Genomic DNA, 12254 nt, shown 5'->3' on the forward strand with positions numbered 1-12254 from the left:
TCACGGCAACGGAAGCGGTGGGTGCTGCTGTGAACCCATTTTTTGGATGCTAATCCTGAGGCACAGAGCAGTGATGCCGTTTAGCCAGGCTGCGAGCCGAGCTGTGATTGGCACCCAGACCTTGACGGATGGCTGCCGTGACCGTTGCTTTGGCTTTAGTACAGGTATTTTGAAATTTTGAAATCCATAAAGTTTTCTCATAATCCACATTTTCTGTGATTCTTTTGAAGACCTCTTGTATGCATGGATTTCAAATTTTTTTGCACCAAACGAACTCCTCTTTTAACTGCATTTTCTCCACGGTCCCTGTGAATTACCCCAGGAGCACGTAAGTTGGACGAAGTAAGCTGTGGTCGCCTGTGGGGCTCACTGCGTCGGCGCCAGGAGCCTTTGATCAGCCTCCCTCGGTGGGTGCGTGAATCCGCCTCCCCCAGGACTGTGCAGTCTTTCTGGTGCCCCACAGAGGAACAGGTAGATGGTGTCAGGTGTTGCTGCTTGGTGGGAGTGACAAGGCACACCCCACCGTGCCCCTCCCCCAAAGCCCCAGGAGCCCTGTGTGGCTGCCCTCTGCGGCTCCGTTCCCCCCTGAAAGGCTGTGATCTTTCAGCAGTTAAGAGCCGCTAACTCGCTAACTCCAGACCGAGGGCTCGAGTCGCCGAGGAGGGCAGGGGTCCTGGGGTGGTGTCGGCTTAAGTGCCATTTGTGCGTGAAGTCCTTGCTAATTCTGCTGACGTGGAATAACAAACAGCCTAACACCCTCCGGTGGGCTGGGGCCCAGCGAAAGCCCGGGAAGCTGCTGGGCTCCGCGCCGGCGGGGCGGGGAGGACGGCGTCCCAGGAGCCAGGCTCCCCTCGCGTCTGCAAGGTGCAGGCGGAGAGCACACCTCTCAGTGCCGGCGACAGCACTGTTCTCTGCCACTGCTCTCCACACCTCTCTGATCAGAGCAGACAGAACCTTCGGCTGCTGCTTCCTCCTTGTACCTTCCGGCAGGGGCGGCCTTGTCCTTAGAAGTTTATTGTGAAATTTATTTGAAAGATACAGCGGGAGAAAGAGAGAAAGAGAGAGAACTTCCATCCGCCGGTTCACTCTTTAAATGCCCACAGCGGCCAGGGCTGGGCCAGGCTGAAGCTGGGAACCAGGCGCTTGATCTGGGGCTCCCATGTGGGTGACAGAGACCCAAGGGCCGTCACCCGCTGTCTCCCAGGTTGCACACAGTAGGAAGCTGGAACTGGGCGTGGGGCTGGCACTGAAACCCAGGCTCCCCCGAGTGGCATCTTAACCACCGTGCCAGACGCCCACCCTGCTTTCCCCTTTGGAAAGTTGGGGTTCACAGGGCGACAGTATCGCTGGTGTCATACCGTGATCTGGCCTTCCGTGAGTTGGTGAGCACGGTCATGGGGTGGGGACCCTGTCTTCTTAGAAGAGCCAGTTTCCCGCTGAAGTATTTCGTTGAAAAACGAAAGTGAATTGATGCAAATAAAATCGGAAAATAGGTGAGTGCCGAGCCAGGCTGGGAGGCGACAGCCTTGATGGATGAGGTTTAGGAAACCGCCCTGGAGACCCTCGGCGTTCACAGTGGGGCGCTGAGGTCCGAGAGAGGCAGGCAGCTTGCAGGTGGCCGCCAGAGCCGGTGCAGAGGGCGGCCACGAGGGGGCCCAGGTGGGGCTGGACAGGGACTGTGTTCAGAGCCCGAGAGGACCAAGGGGGCAAATCAGCTCCACTCAGAAGGCCGACCCCGCGGCAGTGCCGTCGCAGCCTGAGGCCCCTCTGCCGGGGCGCTGAGCACCCAGCTGCGGCTGGGATGCGTGATAATGGCACACGTTCCTCCTGTGCTCCGGACGGGCAGGGGCGTGAGAGCAAACACGCAGTTACTGCAGGCGTGAAGACGATCCCCACAGAGATCTGATTAGGAGGAATTACTGAAGAATTATTGGTTACAATTCTGAGATTCACTGGTTGCGAGGCTTGCTGTCGTCTGGAGTTTTCATATGATTTGAAATAGATAATTTTAGATGCTGCTTTTCTTCTATTTTGTTGGGAAATGCTTCCACTTTTTCAAATACGATTTAGAAAGATATTTTTAAAAACCTCTGGTGGTTTCGATGAGATGAGGAAAGCTGAGGCCAGAGAGGCCAGTGACGGCAGGGAGCGAGGAGCCGCAGTCAACGCTGGCCTCCTGCTCGCGGGCACCTGGGCAGCTCCCGAGCGCTCGCCCTACTCGGGAGAACCACGCACACGCGGTTTCCTCAGGAGCACCCGCCCAACAGAGGAGCTGTGGATCCCGGGGGCATCGCCGAGGCACCCGCAGCCAGGTCGTAGCTCCGCGGTCTGTCCACGGGCAGCGCCAGCGGCCCTTGTGCCTTGGTGCCCGTGTCAGCGTGCGGCATCTTCTGCCCCTGTGCCGTGTTGGAGAAGCACCTGGTTTTGGAGTATCTGACTCGGCTTCCTAGCACCTTCCTCTGGAACCGGTCCCCGAGGGGACCTAAACCTGTGGGCCAGACGCCGGGGGAGGGGCACGGCCGTCTGCAAGCATGGCGACGCGGGCACCCTTGCTGCCCAAGCCTCTCAGTTGCTGGGGGCGTGCGGCAGTGGGGCTGCGCCACCTCTCTGGGCAGCCTCAAACGGGGATGCCTGAGAAGTCGCTGGAGCCGCCGCCGCGGGTCAGGACGGCTTGCCAGCTGCCCCCTCTGGTGGGAGGGACCTTCTGGGACCCCCCCCCCCAGGGAGTTCCTGCAGCCCCGCATTGCCGCCGGTGGGGCCTGGAGCCCTGCGGTGGACGGGGAGGGAGCTGGGGGGGGGGGCTTTGCCCTAAAACCAGTCTCCCAGAGTCCTCAGACGGCAGGGCACCAGAAGGCAGGGACAAAAGGCAGCGCACGGAGTCTGCGGGGGCACTGAGCTCCCTGGCCCCGTCTCGCATAGGAAATCCGCATCCAGCCCCAGCTCCTTCCCCACAGCCTGGGTGTCTGGCTTTCTGCGGCTGACTTGGTGTTTTTTTTTTTTTTTTTTTATTGAGATAAAATTGACGTACCATAAAATTGGCCATTTTAGATGGAGCCGCTCGGTGGTTAAGCCGTTCACACCGTGGTGTGAGCAGCACCTCCGCCAAGCTGGGGTCTGCTGTGTCAGCCCCAGGGGAAGCCCTGGGTGCCTCAGGCCGGCTCCCGACACCAACACCGACACCCGCTCCTCTGTGGGACGTTTCATCTGCTTTCACTTCCCACAGTCCTTGAAGAGTCACCCACGGCATGACTGACACGTGTCAGAATACCCCTCCTTGCTCACTGCTAGCGAGGCCCCGGTTGGACCCACCCACCCGCCAGGGCACGGGGGTCAGTGCTCTGCGGACCCTCAGCTGTGCGTTTTGCTGGCTTCCTGAGGGGAGGCAGTGGGGGTGCCGGGCCGTGGGTCAGGCCGGGCTCAGCTGTTTGAGGATGGCCAGGTTGCTGTTCCCTGGCCCAGGTTCACTTTCAGGGCGAGATGAAGACCTTGGGAGACCTTGCGCCGATTTCCTGTCACTTCAGTTTCCTTATTTGGTCAGGACCCTGCGTCCTGTGAGCACAGTGCTGGACACCTGGTGGCCACCCAGGGGCGCGTGGGGAGCTGTACAGGCGCCTGGCTTGGGGCTGTCTCTCAGCCCGGCTGCTCCTCGTCCCGGTGGGAAGAGCAACAAGCGCTTCTGCGCTGAAGCAGGGCCCGGGGCAGGGGTGGGGCCGCGGTAGACAGTGTGGTGGGTGAGGGCCAGCGGCCACCCCCGCAGGAGGCCTCTGGGAGGCAGAGGCTGCAGCCGGCAGACTGTGGACAGCGCACTTCCAGGGCTGAATAAACGCCGTGATCAGAGAGGAGGCCTTGCAGGGGCCTCTGGCCCCGAGGGTGTTAGGACCCGTGGGGCAAAGCCCGCCCCTCCCATCAGCAGTGGCCCTGGCCAGGGCTCAGCGGGAGCCGCCTCCCTCCCCAGGCCCTGCTCTCCTTGGGCAGTGACGGGCAGGAGGGCTGCAGAGATGGGGAAGCCCGGGCAAGCATTGAGGAGTAGGGGCCTGGGGCAGGGGTGGGGTGGGGGTTGCAGGGGTGAAGGGCAGTGGCCTCCCTCCCCCAGGTGTCCTGTGGCTGTCTCAGGATGCTGGGCTCAGAGCCAGACGTTCTCTGGGAAACCAGGCTCCCGCCAGGGCTCTGAGCCCCAACAGCCCTGGTTGGGATGCATCTGGGCCAATAGCCTCCCTGAGGCCAAGAGGGCGCCACTGCTGAGCCGGCCAGAGGCCTGGTCCTGGCCTGCACGTGTCCCGTCTCTGCGAGCTGTCAGGGCTGCTGTGGGATGCAGGGAGACCCAGGAGCCTCGGACAGCGGGAGCTGTTAACGTCTGAGACCCACCCATGTGGCCAGCGGAGACAGAGCCAAGTGATTTCCAGTTCTCTAGCAACCACGTGAAGAAACGGTGGCACCAGCTTCAGGAAGGGCACTCCGCACGTGGAGGAGGGTGCGGCCAGCTGCTCGGGGCGCGGCCTCCTGAGACCGCCTGTTTCGCAGGTGACCCCACGGGAGCCCAGCAGCGGGAGATTCCCAGCAGCCCTTGCTGCTGAGGACAGTGACGGGGAGACGTGATGAGAGCAGCAAGGCCGGGGGGCTGGCGTGGTGCCGGTGTTTGCACAGCAGGTAGCCCACTGTGCCTGAGTGAGCTCTGCACGCCGTCCCTCCGCCGGGCGAATCCAGGGGCAGCGAGTGCAGGAAGAGGTGCAGTGACTCAGTCCGCGTCGATGAGGGAGCCAGGTGTGGATCCTGCCAGCCCCGTGCCATGGCGCCTGCTCTGCTTTTACACTGAGGGGGCCGTGAGTTCCTCGGCACCGCGCAGACCGCGGCTGCTTCCTCCCGGCACGTACACCGTGAGCTTGCTCCTGGGCACTGCTCGGCTGGCCCCTTGCACGGTGGGCTGCCTGCCTGCCGTTTCCATTCCTGTGCCTGCAAGGGCCCTGGGAGCTGGACTCGGACTCCTCCCACGGTGCCCAGCGTTGGGCTGCTCCTGCTGCGCCCCCCTAGACCCGCTGCGGAGAGGCCAGGTGTGTATCCTCGGACGTGCCCTGAGCTCTGAGCAGAATCCGACAGGCCTCTGAAGTTGGGGTGGGAGGGGCCGTAAAGGAGAAGTGTGAATGGCAAAGAAAATAAACGCAGGCGTGTGCTAAGGCGCGGGAGTGACTGTGTATTTTTGTGGGGTGTGTGTGGCAGAGGGGGCTGTTTATTTTAGGCCAAGGCTCAAGCTGATCTTTGCTGTTAGTGAGAAGCCCAAATGGGGAGCCAGGAAGGACCCCGGGACACAGCCTGCCCCAGACGTCTGCTCTTTCGTGAGTGCGTTGACTTGCGGCTTCTTGTCCCCAGGCCTCGCTCCCTGATGAACATTTACAGAACCCTGTGGTGTGCAGGTGCGGGGCTGGTGGTGGAGGCCCGGCTGCTGCACAGCAGGTTAGAGCAGTGATGGCGACGTGGCCAGGCTTCCTACCAGCGGCTGTGTTTGGAGAATTTCAGCTACACTAACGGCTCAGTCCTCCCAGCTGCCCCATCCGCACCCCGGCTTGCTGTCCCCTCTTCCTAGAGGAGGACTCATGGCCCACAGGCGGGTGGCTGGGCTGCCCTCAGGCGTGCACGGAAGTGACTGGACGGTGTTCCCTTGGCCAGGGACACAGCTGGAGAGGCCAACTCAGTGGGAGCCCATGCCTTCCACGGGCAGGAAAAGACCTGGAGTCGCTGACCGGGTGGTGGCTGTCCCCAGCATGTGTGTCGCATCACCTGTGTGGCTTAAACATGCAGCTGAGCCCCCCCGGACACCCTGACCTCATGGCCTGCACAGGGCTGGGCATCCGCGTTGTTAGGTTGCTGTTCTATGTTGCTATGGGGATCCCAGCTCTGCCCTGACCCTGGGTCTCCAAGAGCAGACCCATGCAGCTGCACAGGGTCCCCTGGGAGACTCCTGGAAACGCAGACCTGCCAGGTGGGACCATGTACTGTGCCGGGTGGGACCATGTACTGTGCCAGGAGGGGCCATGTACTGTGCCGGGTGGGACCATGTACTGTGCCAGGAGGGGCCATGTACTGTGCCAGGAGGGGCCATGTACTGTGCCGGGTGGGACCATGTACTGTGCCAGGAGGGACCATGTACTGTGCCAGGAGGGGCCATGTACTGTGCCGGGTGGGACCATGTACTGTGCCAGGAGGGACCGTGTACTGTGCCGGGTGGGACCATGTACTGTGCCAGGAGGGACCGTGTACTGTGCCAGGTGGGACCGTGTACTGTGCCGGGTGGGACCGTGTACTGTGCCGGGTGGGACCATGTACTGTGCTGGGTGGGACCATGTACTGTGCCGGGTGGAACCATGTACTGTGCCGGGAGGGACCGTGTACTGTGCCGGGTGGGACCGTGTACTGAGCCGAGTGGGACCGTGTACTGTGCCAGGTGGGACTGTGTACTGTGTCGGGAGGGACTGTACTGTGCCGGGAGGGACCATGTACTGTGCCAGGAGGGGCCGTGTACTGTGCCGGGTGGGACCGTGTACTGTGCCGGGTGGGACCGTGTACTGAGCCGGGTGGGACCGTGTACTGTGCCAGGTGGGACCATGTACTGTGCCGGGTAGGACCGTGTACCATGCCGGGAGGGACCGTGTGCTCTGCCGGGTAGGACCGTGTACCGTGCCGGGTGGGACCGTGTACTGAGCCAGGTGGGACCGTGTGCTATGCCAGTACCCAGGGAATCTGTGCAGGTGGCAGCTGGGCCTGCAGCCAGAGTTTAGGTCCCTGCTGACCAGAACCCAGAGGCGTCCCCCTCCTGGCTCGCCGCATGTTGGGCTTGAAGGAGGTCACCGCTGGGGGCTCTCCACAGGCGTCTCCTGACGCCCCTGCCCCACGTACACGTCCCTCTCCCTGGGCTCTGGCTTGCCGTGGCCGAGCGCTTGGAGCCTGCGTTCTGGGTCCTTGGGCTTCTGCTCCAAGTCAGCTCCTCCGCTCACTGGCTGTGCCATCCTGGGCAAGGCTCTTAACCAGTTTCTGTTTAAACTCAGTTTGCTCAACTGTGAAGTGGGATATGCTGGTCCTGGCCGCCTGGTGCCATCAGGGACTCGGAGGGAGGGTTCCTGCAAGTCGCGGAGCAGGTGCCCCGCTGGTGCTGCCATTGTACAGACACGCCCCTCTGGGCCTGTCCTGCCCGTCAGTGGCTGAGGTCATGGCGAAGGCCCCGTCGTCTTCCTGAGGCTCTGCTGCTTGGGCCAGCCCGGAGCCCTGACCCCTCTGGGGACAGAAAGCCTGGTCCCAATTACACCGTGCCGTGTGCAGACCTCATCCGAACTTCCTTGCTTCTAATTTGGGAACAGAATTTGGACCTTTCCAAGTTTCAGTTTTGTCCAGAGCTGGCAGGATGAGCTTCCTGGTTCAAAGGAAAAATAGCTCAATTAGGCTTTGGGGCTGCAAATGACTCCAGCTGGAGAACATTCTGATGAATTACGTGTGAGTGAGTCAGGAACACACGGGCTGGATTTCCTTTCCCTGAGAGCTGGCAGAGGAAGGGGAGCTGCACGAGGCTGGGCACTTCACTCAGTGGGCCCCCCGACCCCCCAAATCTGGAGGAGCCAGGCACTTTTGTTCAGGTGGGGAGGGCACAGACTTGGGAGCTGGGCGGCCACTCTGCCCCTGGCTAGCTGGGCGGTGGCAGGCAGGCAGCTGTGGCCTCTCGGAGGCCATTCCGTAAGGGCATGCTGGGTCACGACACTCACTTCCTGGGGCCACCGGGCTGGAGGGGGGTGTCCGTGATGCCCGGCACGGACAGTCCTGACAAGGGACCGATCAGTGAGACCTAAATCAATAACCATGACCTCTCCTTTGCAGAGAGTGCGTGAGTGCCCTGTGGCTGCCGTGTCCACTCGCGAGGCAGCCAAGGCCCAGGCCGAGGCGGCCATCGGTCCCTCCTCGGCTCTGCTTGACTTCGGTCTGGGCTCTGTCTGCCTCCCCTGCTGCTTTCTGTAGCTCAGAGATTCTGGAATCTAAACCCAGGAGGTTCGGGCGGTCCTGTAAAGCCCCCGTCCATCCGCCCAGCCTGAGCGCCCTCCCCGTCCTCATAGCCGCTCCTCCAAGGCCCAGGAAGGTGCCAGGCAGGACGCCATGGAGCCTGGGCCCGCTGGCCTGGGAGGCAGCGTCATTTGGAGGTTTCTCGTGCTCCTCTCCGCGTCGCGTCCTGTGGACGTGGGTCCCGAGCAGGCTTGTGAGATTTCCCTTCTCCCCGAGTGGGTCTGCAGTGGTGGCAGCTGTTACGACCCTCCTGGAAGTGCGGCTGAACGCCGCATCCCACCCGTCCCCCTCGGGGGCCCAGGGAGACCACCCACGACGGGCCGGCCTTCCCTCATTGGATTGTAGTCTCAGGATGTAAGTTTGCAATTTCACCACAATTAAAAAAAAAAAAAAAAAAAAAACCACCCCGAATGAAACGGGGCTGCTCTCTTGAGCCCAGACCTGCAGCGCGCCCTTCCGGGATGAGGCGGGGCTGCCACTACCTAACGTCCCCAGGATCTGAGTGGCTTCAGCGCGGGGAGGTCACAGGAAGAGTTTCGCAAGAACACGCACAGCCCCGTCCGAAGCCACGTTCCAAGTGAGTTAGCTCAGAGAGAGGCACAGCTAAGCCGCTGCTTCTCATAAATACCGCTAACTTACCCAGCGGGCACTGCGGAGGGCGGGCACCGGGAGGACACAGAGGCACACGGCGCCGTGCCCGGGGACGCCCCAGCCGGGACCCCAGACCCACGGCCACATCCCCTGTGTCACCCGCCATGTGTGGCCTCCACACGTGGGTGTTCAGTTTATTTTCTTTCTGATTAGAGTTTGTAAGTCCAAGTCTACAATACACACACGACATGTGTGCACACACATGCACACACACGCACACACACAGGCACGCGCTCCCTGTGTGTCCCCTCCCCGCTGTCAGCTCTGTTCCTTTCTCACACTCTGTGGGAGCTGTCGCCGGACGTTTGGTCCGCGGTGATATCCAGGTGGGAGACCCGGCCGAGGAGTCCTCACAGGGGACTGACCCTGGCCAGTTTCTGCTGTTTGTTCTGTCTCTGGGATGCCCTCTCTCTCCTTTCTTAGTTTCTCTCCTGCCTTCAGGCAGTAATATTTTTTTCCCAGAGGATGTTATTTTCCTGTCCACCTGCCTCCGTGAGAGGGCTGGGAGAGAGGACTGAGGCTGGGCGTCTAACCCTGAAAGCCGTGTTTGAGGATGAAATGGTACTGTAGGAAGGGCAGCCGTACCCACAGAGGGTCTCAGCAGCCCGCCGTGCTGATGAGGAAGACACACCCCGGCCCCGAGGGGACTGCCGCGGGCCTGCCTGGTGTAGCCACACACCGGGGACGGTGGCTGTGCTGTGCGCCCTGTTGGCCAGGGTCAGTGCGTGTGCTGGGGCAGGCGCTGGGGCTGGGTGAAGGGAGAGCCCGGCCAGCCCTTTGGCAAGACTTGGGAGTTGCTGTTGAAACTAGCAACGCGTTTACTCTTGGACCCAGTGTTCCCACTTTGGGGATCTGCCCCAGGGGCACTCTCTCAGAGCACCCGCGGGCTCACAGCCTTGTTCTCGGCAGCAAAAGTCTGGGGACAAACTTGCTGGTTCTTAGGGGCTCTCCGTCAATAGAAAATGACGCTGCCGCCGGCGCCGCGGCTCAGTAGGCTAATCCTCCGCCTTTTGGCGCTGGCACACCGGGTTCTAGTCCCGGTCGGGGCGCCCGATTCTGTCCCGGTTGCCCCTCTTCCAGGCCAGCTCTCTGCTGTGGCCCGGGAGTGCAGTGGAGGATGGCCCAAGTGCTTGGGCCCTGCACCCCGTGGGAGACCAGGATAAGTACCTGGCTCCTGCCATCGGATCAGCGCGGTGCGCCGGCCGCAGCGTGCTGGCCGCGGCGGCCATTGGAGGGTGAACCAACGGCAAAGGAAGACCTTTCTCTCTGTTTCTCTCTCTCACTGTCCACTCTGCCTGTCAAAAAAAAACAAAAAAGAAAGAAAGAAAAGAAAATGACACTGCCGCAGTCAGCGGCAGGTCCCAAATGCACAGTCCTGGGCCCCGGGGCCGAGGGCTGGACCTGAGCGATGGCAGAGCGTGCCACCCGCCGACGAGGAGCTGTGCTCTCTGGGCCTTGCTCTCCTCACCTGTGCCGTGTGTGGTTGTTGGAGGCTTCACAAATCGACACACTCAGCCGGAATGCAGCAAGTGCTATGCGACCAGCAGCTGTCGTCATCACCATCATCACTGTCATAGACCGCACACGTGTGTGCCGAGACGGGCGTGGGCTATCCTGGAAGGATCCCCAGAGCCCCAGGTCCCAGGGAGAGCAGGTGCCGGGGCTTCTGGAAGAGAGAGGGCCAGGACACGGAGTGGGGAGACCTCAAACTTGTAGCTGTTTGCATCTGTTGATTTTCTGACAAGTGTCTGCATTCTCTAATTGTGAAATATTTTTAATAAAGATTTATAGCCAGAAAGAAAAGTTGAAGAATTGCATAGTGAGCATGCATCTCATTTCTGAGACTCAGGGAGGCTCTGCACGGTGAGCACACGGCTGTGCCTCCCTGCCCCGTCCTGCCGTCTGTCCATCACTGCCTCTTGGTCTCTGATGCACGGCTGTCAGTGCAGTCCCCCTAAGCTCTTCTGGGGGTCATGGGCCAGAGGGCAGGGCCTGTGTAAGGGTTCCCTAGCAGCTAACATGCATTTGGAATCAACACACGGATCTGAACTGCATTGTTTGATGATTTTTGCCAGGCATCATCCATCAACACAATCAACAGGTAAAATGTGGATACCAGAGAGAGAGGAAGAGACAGAGAGAAACAGACGAACCAAGAGGAGAAAATCCATCAGGACCCGGTGTGAAGGCTCGGCCAGCGGAGGGGCGTCCCAGAGGACCGTGACTTTCACGGGGCCCTCGATCAGGGGCTGTGTCTACCCCCAGACAGCAGACCTCCCTTTGGAAGCTTCGCGGCCCAAGTCTCAGGCAGGAAGCATCTCTGGGGTTGTCGGAGCTGCTGGCTGATGGGGCTCCAGGCCCAGGCCCCAGCCCAGCCTCGGGGGCCTCTTGGACCCGTCATGTGTCCTGCTGGGCCTCGGCGTCCCCTCTGGGAGGAGAGCTGCCTCCTGCCTCCTGGGTGTGTGGGGAGGTGGGGGCGGGGTCCTGAGCTAAAACACGCAACGTGTCCAGGGCCCCTGGACCCTGAAGCGTCTCCTTCAATGTTGTCTCTCGCCACAGGTCGCTTGTCCCCGTCTTGGCCGGTTCCCGAAAGGTCGAATCAGGAAGAGCTGAGCAAGGCAGAGCGAGGAGGTCTGCCCCTCTCCCACGGCTGCCCTGCCTGCCCACGCGCCACAAAACCCCGGGGGAGGGAATCACCGCAGCCGCGTGCTCGCCCTCCTTTGATTACTATATGATTGCAGCATCCACTCTGTCTGGGGCTAAAAAATCGAAAGAAAACACAAATTCTTGAGTCATTTCCAGATACTGAATCTGACACCGCCATTCCTCTCCGAGTTTTGGCAAAACCCAGAAAATGAGTGACCAGGAAGGGTAAACAAGTTTAGGTAAACACTCGGCGCGCGGAATCGTGATTCAGGACATCAGTGAGCGTTTAGTTGCAGTCAGCACGGGCTTTAATGTCATTAAGAATGTAACTTCTTAGGAAAACTAAGAGGGTCTGTTTTTAGCCCAGACATGCAATTAAGGGAATTAGTAACGTGATACACGGCCCCAGGAACTCCGATAGGGCAAGAAGTCTCGTGCAGCCCGGTGCAGAGACGCCCGCAGCCCACGCCGGGGTCCAGCCAGCTGCCGTCTGAGGGCCGCGGGAGGAGGAAGAGAAGAGGAGGAGGAAGAGGAGGAGGAGGAGGAGGAGGAGGAGAAGAGGAGGAGAGGAGGAGGAGGAGGAAACCGTGGGGCTGCGTTGCGCCGCGCGAGAGGATTTGCTGTCGTGTGCAGATGTTAAATCTCAGAGGGCGGGTCTACCCCGGGCATGAGGCTGCTCTCCCGTGTGAGCGCGATGGCTCGCGAGGGCGGGCAGTGGGAACTGGGGAAAGGGTCGTTTCCGTTCCTTTTAGGGACTTTCCGCAGAGAATCGCATTTTAGGAGGCTTCGGGGTTCAGTCACAGCTTCTGGGGGCTTGGGACGCTCGACGTCAGGGCTCCTGTGGGCTCGGCTTGCGGTGGGGACCGTCCCTGAGCGGTGTGACGGCCACAGCCGCCTGCAGACACTGCTGAGGCACCCTG

The 12254-nt window shown here is 61.0% G+C and overlaps 1 long non-coding RNA gene across 2 annotated transcripts in view; it reads left to right on the forward strand.

The window, feature by feature from the left end:
- Positions 1 to 12254, forward strand: part of LOC138846593 (uncharacterized) — a 150230-nt gene that overhangs the window by 69979 nt on the left and 67997 nt on the right. The window contains exon 3 of one of the 2 annotated variants that reach the window (XR_011384133.1): positions 10764 to 11848. The exons of the other annotated variant lie outside the window; for it this stretch is intronic. This is a non-coding gene — a long non-coding RNA (uncharacterized lncRNA). Of the gene's footprint in view, positions 1 to 10763; positions 11849 to 12254 lie in introns of those variants that run through there. 2 annotated transcript variants of the gene reach the window in all.

This window comes from Oryctolagus cuniculus, chromosome 18 (assembly GCF_964237555.1).
Source record: "Oryctolagus cuniculus chromosome 18, mOryCun1.1, whole genome shotgun sequence".
Taxonomy (NCBI): domain Eukaryota; kingdom Metazoa; phylum Chordata; class Mammalia; order Lagomorpha; family Leporidae; genus Oryctolagus; species Oryctolagus cuniculus.